Below are 9,572 nucleotides of genomic sequence, written 5' to 3'. Positions count from 1 at the left end.
TAAATAATTTAATTTAATCTTCTATTGATTTGCAACAAACACACTTATGCAGTCAATCTAAACAAAATACTTCCAACCCTACCGAAGGTGCCATACCTCTTCTGGATGATGACTGTTTAATGTTATCTAATATACCAAAGATTAATACTCAATTATCTTATCCATTCCATGCCATTCTTTGAAAATAAAGTATAAATTTGTAAAAGCCAACTCTGCAATGTCCATTTGCAGCTAAGCCAAGAGGTTCAGAAAGACAGACAGACAGACAAACAGACAGACAAAGCAACCATTTGACAAAGCACAGGGAAATCATATACTTAACTTAAGAAATATCAATTCCTCGTGAAACGTATTTTTAGCATGTAAGTTTGTCATGGAGAGGACTTACGGCTCTATTCAATCCACATTGCGGAAGTTCAGCTTTACAACGTGACTGAAATGTAAAGGCAACGTTCCTGCATTTTTGGAGACTGCATTCACGATGTGTCGGCTCAATCGGAAATTACCTTTACATTTCTATCGCAGAATATGTAACACTTCAGCTTTACAGATTGAATAGAGTACTTAGTCTGGCGATTGAATCTTTTTCTGTTTCTTAAATTGATAGGTGTACAATTGTCATCTTTCTCCATGAATGTTTATATAGCCTGTATGTAATGAAAATGGTATGGTTGTCTTTGGACTAGCATGTGCCTATTACACTGCCTGTCAGCTTAGCTACGATTTGTATATAAGGTTTTATTGTTGATTTGTTTTGACGGACAATTATAATAGATTAATAAAGATAAATTAATTACATTCTTATTTAAGATTGAATTGCTCATTGACTACACATTTTAACTGTATTCCAGAATTTTCAGGTAATAGGTCATTTGACGTCTACTTATGAACAATATTAGATAGTTTGTTAACCATTAAATTAGGAATATACACTGAGTGTACAAGGTGTCGCGCAATCTTTACGTTTCTATCGCGCAATCTGTAACATTTCAGACCTTAATTGAATGGACATTTTTCAGAAATTGAACGATCCCATGAGAAGACAGCACAATCACTTTTATTTCAAGATGCCATGATTGGACAAATTGTTGAAGACATGTACTCATATTCAACCAGAACACATTCAAACCAAATAATAATTTGGGAGAGGAGGTTAGCATACAGATCTCTCAAGCAAATAAAATGATTAGGTCATGTTTTTAACTAACTTTGATTTTAGAATGGCAGGCTACAAATTAGAAAATGCGGGCCAATAGCACCCTCAAGTGGATGCTTACTGCACTGATCTGAACTCAATAATGTTAGGAAATATTAACTTTCAAATAATGCCAACCATCAATAGTCTCCCAAGATATAAACCCATTTAAAGGTACAAGGAGTAAAAGAGAAGAGCATAACATAAACATTTGGTAAACATTTAAAGGTAATTTGCGATTAAGCCGACATATGGGTGATTGGTGAGAATTAGTCGGCGAGTGGATAATCCGCCTTTACCATCCGTCCTATTGGCGAACATACAATCACTGGAGAATAAACAGGATGAGCTCCATTCGAGACTATCCTACCAACGAGACATTAAAAACTGTAATATCCTATGGTTCACCGAGTCGTGGCTGAACAAGGACATGGATAATTTACAGTTGGCTGGGTTTTCCGTGCATCGGCAAGACAGAACAGCAACCTACTATCTTGTCAACAACAGCTAGTGCGCGATCTCTAATATTAAGGAAGTCTCAAGGTTTTTCTTGCCTGAGGTAGAGTACCTCATGATAAGCTGTAGACCACATTATTTACCAAGAGAGTTTTCATATATATTTTTAATAGCTGTCTATTTACCACCGCAAATCAATGCAGGAAAAAAAACTTGAGACCACCTTTACTCCACACACAGAGACGCATACAAAACTCTCCCTCGCCCTCCATTTCGAAAATCTGACCATAATTATTTTCTCCTGACTCCTGCTTACAAGCAAAAACTCAAGCAGGAACTATCAGTGACTCGCTCAATACGGAAGTGGTCTGAAGACTGTTTTGCTAGCACAGACTGGAATATGTTCCAGGATTCATCCAATGGCATTGAGGAGTATACCACAGTCACCGGCTTCATCAATAAGTGCATCGACGACGTCATCCCCACAGTGACCGTACTTACATATCCCAACTGGAAGCCATGGATTACAGGCAACATCCGCACTGAGCTAAAGGCTAGAGCTACCGCTTTCAAGGAGAGGGACACTAATCCCACTATGACCTCCGACGAACCATCAAACAGGCAAAGCATCAATACAGGACTAAGGTTGAATCCTACTACACCGGATCTGACGCTCGTCGGATGTGGCAGGGCTTGCAAACTATTACGGATTACAAAGGGAAACCCAGCCGCGAGCTGCACAGTGACGCGAGCCTACCAGACGAGCTAAATGCCTTCACAAACGAGCTAAATGCCTTCACCTGGCAGTGTGGTGCCAGGACAACCTCTCCCTCAACGTGAACAAGACAAAAGAGATGATTGTGGACTACAGGAAAAGGGGGACAGAGCACCAAGTCTAGGTCCAAAAGGCTCATTAACAGCTTCTACCCCCAAGCCATAAGACTGCTGAACAGTTCATCAAATGGCTACCCGGACTATTTGCATTGACACCCTTTTTTTACGCTGCTGCTACTAACTGTTTATGATCTATTCATAGTCACTTTACCCCTACCTACATGTACATATTACCTCAGTTACCTCGACTAACCTGTATCCCCACACATTGGCTTGGTACCGGTGCCCCCTGTATATAACCGCTATTGTTATTTTATTGTTGCTTTTTACCTACATGTATATACAGTTGAAGTCGGAAGTTTACATACACTTAGGTTGGAGTCATTCAAACTCGTTTTTCAACCACTCCACACATTTCTTGTTAACAAACTATAGTTTTGGCAAGTCGGTTAGGACATCTACAGTGGGGAGAACAAGTATTTGATACACTGCCGATTTTGCAGGTTTTCCTACTTACAAAGCATGTAGAGGTCTGTAATTTTTGTAACAAAAATCCAGAAAATCACATTGTATGATTTTTAAGTAATTAATTTGCATTTTATTGCATGACATAAGTATTTGATACATCAGAAAAGCAGAACTTGATATTTGGTACAGAAACCTTTGTTTGCAATTACAGAGATCATACGTTTCCTGTAGGTCTTGACCAGGTTTGCACACACTGCAGCAGGGATTTTGGCCCACTCCTCCATACAGACCTTCTCCAGATCCTTCGGTTTCGGGGCTGTCGCTGGGCAATACGGACTTTCAGCTCCCTCCAAAGATTTTCTATTGGGTTCAGGTCTGGAGACTGGCTAGGCCACTCCAGGACCTTGAGATGCTTCTTACGGAGCCACTCCTTAGTTGCCCTGGCTGTGTGTTTCGGGTCGTTGTCATGCTGGAAGACCCAGCCACGACCCATCTTCAATGCTCTTACTGAGGGAAGGAGGTTGTTGGCCAAGATATCGCGATACATGGCCCCATCCATCCTCCCCTCAATACGGTGCAGTCATCCTGTCCCCTTTGCAGAAAAGCATCCCCAAAGAATGATGTTTCCCCCTCCATGCTTCACGGTTGGGATGGTGTTCTTGGGGTTGTACTCATCCTTCTTCTTCCTCCAAACACGGCGAGTGGAGTTTAGACCAAAAAGCTCTATTTTTGTCTCATCAGACCACATGACCATCTCTCATTCCTCCTCTGGATCATCCAGATGGTCATTGGCAAACTTCAGACGGGCCTGGACATAGGCTGGCTTGAGCAGGGGGACCTTGCGTGCGCTGCAGGCGCACTTACTGAGGGAAGGAGGTTGTTGGCCAAGATATCGTGATACATGGCCCCATCCATCCTCCCCTCAATACGGTGCAGTCATCCTGTCCCCTTTGCAGAAAAGCATCCCCAAAGAATGATGTTTCCACCTCCATGCTTCACGGTTAGGATGGTGTTCTTGGGGTTGTACTCATCCTTCTTCTTCCTCCAAACACGGCGAGTGGAGTTTAGACCAAAAAGCTCCTTGCGTGCGCTGCAGGATTTTCATCCATGATGGTGTAGTGTTTTACTAATGGTTTTCTTTGAGACTGTGGTCCCAGCTCAGGTCATTGACCAGGTCCTGCCGTGTAGTTCTGGGCTGATCCCTCAACTTCCTCATGATCATTGATGCCCCACGAGGTGAGATCTTGTATGGAGCCCCAGACCGAGGGTGATTGACCGTCATCTTGAACTTCTTCCATTTTCTAATAATTGCGCCAACAGTTGTTGCCTTTTCACCAAACTGCTTGCCTATTGTCATGTAGTCCATCCCAGCCTTGTGCAGGTCTACAATTTTATCCCTGATGTCCTTACACAGCTCTCTGGTCTTGGCCATTGTGGAGAGGTTGGAGTCTGTTTGATTGAGTGTGTGGACAGGTGTCTTTTATACAGGTAACGAGTTCAAACAGGTGCAGTTAATACAGGTAATGAGTGGAGAACAGGAGGGATTCTTAAAGAAAAACTAACAGGTCTGTGAGAGCCGGAATTCTTACTGGTTGGTAGGTGATCAAATACTTATGTCATGCAATAAAATGCAAATTAATTACTTAAAAATCCTACCATGTGATTTTCTGGATTTTTGTTTTAGATTCCGTCTCTCACAGTTGAAGTGTACCTATGATAAAAATGACAGACCTCTACATGCTTTGTAAGTTGGAAAACCTGCAAAATCGGCAGTGTATCTAATACTTGTTCTCCCCACTGTACTTTGTGCATGACACAAGTAATTTTTCCAACAATTGCTTACAGACAGATTATTTCACTTATAATTCACTGTATCACAATTCCAGTGGGTCAGACGTTTACATACACTAAGTTGACTGTGCTTTTAAACAGCTTGGAAAATTCCTGAAAATGATGTAATGGCTTTAGAAGCTTCTGATAGGCTAATTGACATCATTTGAGTCAATTGGGTGTACCTGTGGATGTATTTCAAGGTCTACCTTCAAACTAGGTGCCTCTTTGCTTGACATCATGGGAAAATCAAAAGAAATCAGCCAAGACCTCAGAAAAAAATTGTAGACCACAAGTCTGGTTCATCCTTGGGAGCAATTTCCAAATGCCTGAAGGTACCACGTTCATCTGTACAAACAATAGTACGCAAGTATAAACACCATGGGACCACGCAGCCTTCATACCGCTCAGGAAGGAGACGCATTCTGTCTCCTAGAGATGAACGTACTTTGGTGCAAAAAGTGCAAATCAATCCCAGAACAACAGCAAAGGACCTTGTGAAGATGCTGGAGGAAACAGGTATAAAAGTATCTATATCCACAGTAAAACAATTCTTATATCGACATAACCTGAAAGGCCACTCAGCAAGGAAGAAGCCACTGCTCCAAAACCGCCATAAAAAAGCCAGACTACGGTTTGCAACTGCACATGGGGACAAAGATTGTACAATTTGGAGAAATGTCCTTTGGTCTGATGAAACAAAAATATAACTATTTGGCCATAATGACCATCGTTATGTTTGGAGGAAAAAGGGGGTGCTTGCAAGCCGACGAACACCATCCCAACCGTGAAGCACGGGGGTGGCAGCATCATGCTGTGGGGGTGCTTTGCTGCAGGAGGGACTGGTGCACTTCATCATGAGGAAGGAATATTATGTGGATATATTGAAGCAACATCTCAAGACATCAGTCAGGATGTTAAAGCTTGTTCGCAAATGGGTCTTCCAAATGGACAATGACCCCAAGCATACTTCACATTTTTTGGCAAAACGGCTTAAGGACAACAAAGTCAAGGTATTGGAGTGGCCATCACAAAGCCCTGACATCAATCCTATAGAATATTTGTGGGCAGAACTGAAAAAGCGTGTGTGAGCAAGGAGTCCTAAAAACCTGACTCAGTTACACCAGCTCTGTCAGGAGGAATGGGCCAAAATTCACCCAACTTATTGTGGGAAGCTTGTGGAAGGCTACCCGAAACGTTTGACCCAAGATAAACAATTAAAAGGCAATGCTACCAAATACTAATTGAGTGTATGTAAACGTCTGACCCACTGGGTATGTGATGAAATAAATAAAAGCTGAAATAAATAATTCTCTCTACTATTATTCTGACATTTCACATTCTTAAAATAAAGTGGTGATCCTAACTGACCTAAGACAGGGAATTTTTACTAGGATTAAATGTCAGGAATTGTGAAAAACTGAGTTTACATGTATTTGGCTAAGGTGTATGTAAATTTCCAACTTCAACTGTATTACCATTCACATCGACGGGGCTGTAGTGGAGCGAGTCGAGAGCTTCAAGTTCCTTGGCGTCCACATCACTAACAAACTATCATGGTCCAAACACAGAGGGCACGACAATGCCTATTCCCCCTCAAGAGACTGAAAATATTTGGCATGGGTCCTCAGATCCTCACAAAGTTCTACATCTGCACCATCGAGAGTATCCTGACTCGTTGCATCACCGCTTGGTATGGCAACTGCTCATTATCCAACCGCAAGGTGCTACAGAGGGTAGTGTGTACGGCCCAGTTCATCACTGGGGCCAAGCCTCCTGCCATCCAGGACCTCTATACCAGGCGGTGTCAGAGGAAGGCCCTAAAAATTGTAAAAGACTCCAGCCACCCTAGTCATAGACAGTTCTCTCTGCTGCCGCACGGTAAGCAGTACCAGAGCTCCAAGTCTAGGTCCAAAAGGCTCCTTAACAGCTTCTACCCCCAAGCCATAAGACTGCTAAACAGTTAATCAAATGGCTACCGGGACTATTTGCATTGACCACCTTTTTTACACTGCTACTACTCGCTGTTTATTATCTATGCATAGACACTTAACCCCTACCTACAGTGGCTTGCGAAAGTATTCACCTCCCTTGGCATTTTTCCTATTTTGTTGCCTTACAACCTGGAATTGAAATTGTTTTTTTGGGAGTTGGTATCATTTCATTTACACAACATGTCTACCACTTAGAAGATGCAAAATATTTTTTATTGTGAAACTATCAAGAAATAAGACAAAAAAACAGAAAACTTGAGCGTGCATAACCATTCACCCCCCAAAGTCAATACTTTGTAGAGCCACCTTTTGTAGCAATTACAGCTGCAAGTCTCTTGGGGTATGTCTCTATAAGCTTGGCACATCTAGCCACTGGGATTTTTGCCCATTCCTCAAGGAAAAACTGCTCCAGCTCCTTCAAGTTGGACGGGTTCTGCTGGTGTACAGCAATCTTTAAGTCATACCACAGATTCTCAATTGGATTAAGGTCTGGGCTTTGACTAGACAACTCCAAGACATTTAAATGTTTCCCCTTAAACCACTCGAGTATTGCTTTAGCAGTATGCTTAGAATCATTGTCCTGCTGGAAGGTGAACCTCCATCACAGTCTCAAATCTCTGGAAGACTGAAACAGGTTTCCCTCAAGAATTTCCCTGTATTTAGCGTCCATCCATCATTCCTTCAATTCTGACCAGTTTCCCAGTCCCTGCTGATGAAAAACATCCCCACAGCATGATGCTGCCACCACCATGCTTCACTGTGGGGATGGTGTTCTCTGGGTGATGAGAGGTGTTGGGTTTGCGCCAGACATAGTGTTTTTCTTGATGGCCAAAAAGCTCAATTTTAGTCTCATCTGACCAGAGTACCTTCTTCCATATGTTTGGGGAATCTCCCACATGCCTTTTGCCGAACACCAAACAAGTTTGCTTATTTTTTTCTTTAAGCGTTGGCTTTTTTCTGGCCACTGTTCCGTAAAGCCCAGCGGAGTGGATGGCTTAAAGTGAAGTGGTCCTATGGACAGATACTCCAATCTCCGCTGTGGAGCTTTGCATCTCCTTCAGGGTTATCTTTGGTCTCTTTGCTGCCTCTCTGATTAATGCCCTCCTTGCCTGGTCCGTGAGTTTTGGTGGGCGGCCCTCTCTTGGCAGGTTTGTTGTGGTGCCATATTCTTTCAATTTTTTAATAATGGATTTAATGGTGCTCCGTGGGATGTTCAAAGTTTCAGATATTTTTTTATAACCCAACCCTGATCTGTACTTCTCCACAACTTTGTCCCTGACCTGTTTGGAGAGCTCCTTGGTCTTCATGGTGTCGCTTGCTTGGTGGTTCCCCTTGCTTAGTGGTGTTGCAGACTCTGGGGCCTTTCAGAACAGGTGTATATATACTGAGATCATGTGACAGGTCATATGACACTTAGATTGCACACAGGTGGACTATTTTTAACTAATTATGTGACTTTTGAAGGTAATTGGTTGCACCAGATCTTATTTAGGGGCTTCATAGCAAAGGGGGTGAATACATATGCACGCACCACTTTTCCGTTATTTATTTTATTATAATTTTTTTACAACATTGTCTTACTTAAAAAATTATGCATTGTTTGTTAAGGGCTTGTAAGTAAGCATTTCAATGTAAGGTCTACACCTGTTGTATTCGGTGCATGTGACAAATACCATTTCATTAGATTTTTTTGCAGTGTTTACCATGAATGCAGTCTCTTCGAACCGGGATAATTGGTTTTCATATTATATCACGGTATAGCGCTGAACCACAGCGATACGGATTGAATCGAGCCCATAGTCTGACAATTTTTTGATGGGGATGTATGATTTCCTGAGAGAAAGTTGCATTCAAGGCAGTTTTTGCAAGGAGAAAGGCATGATTCTTCACATACCAGTAATACATCCTAATAAATCCTATTAATATCCAAGTCTGGAGTATCTTGGAGCACATACAGTGCTATATCACTGGAGAAAATGTAAAATGTAAATGAGAAAGCAAATAACAAATCTATTAGCATATAATCAGAAGCATTTTGGTGATGGTATGCAGTATTCTTGTGATCTATACTTACATTTCCCTGAGTATCTATTGTAGCACTTTACAAATCATGTTCAGGTGGACCAGGGGCGGATTGGCCATCTGGCAATTCTGGCAAATGCCAGATGGGCAGGACAATGTTTTTGTTGGGTGGGCTGGTAAAAAAAAAAGGTGACATGGCTGGCGGCCTGTTAAGATTTTAGTTGAACGTTTTTTTTTCACAATTTCCCTGTTATACTAACCTATAATGAGCCTTTGGCTGATCAGTGGGCAACGGCCGGCCCCCCTACCAAGATGGGCCAGTCTGGTTTTCTGTGAGCTGAGGTCACGCAAACTCACATCAGCAAAGAGACCTTCTCCAACTCTGTCATCAGTTAGACAGCCAAGATCATGGATCATCAAAAAACAAAAGGATGCCTATAAAAGTAGAAAGAGCACATTCTACATTGTCGCCTCACTCAAAGCGTTCTATTTTTGGGGCGGATAAAACCATGATTTGGTCAAACAGTAAAGTGCATTATCCTTATGATTCTGGTAATGAATCTTCCCCATGCACTCGAAAAATAAATGTATTCTGATTGTATAATATTTCAAAATGCAATTGCGGGAAAAACACAGCTTTGGAAGCGTCCCCTTGTCCTTGTCGAAGAGAGGAGGACCTCAGCTTTCTGTAGGTATCATGTTTATTTCTCAACTCTTAAGATTCAGCTCAATATAAACTTTTTAAAAACCAATATATTTGATATGACTTTGAG

This window comes from Coregonus lavaretus (assembly GCF_964263955.1).
Source record: "Coregonus lavaretus genome assembly, chromosome: 12".
In the NCBI taxonomy this organism is placed as follows: Eukaryota; Metazoa; Chordata; class Actinopteri; order Salmoniformes; family Salmonidae; genus Coregonus; species Coregonus lavaretus.
This window is presented reverse-complemented; position numbering follows the sequence as displayed.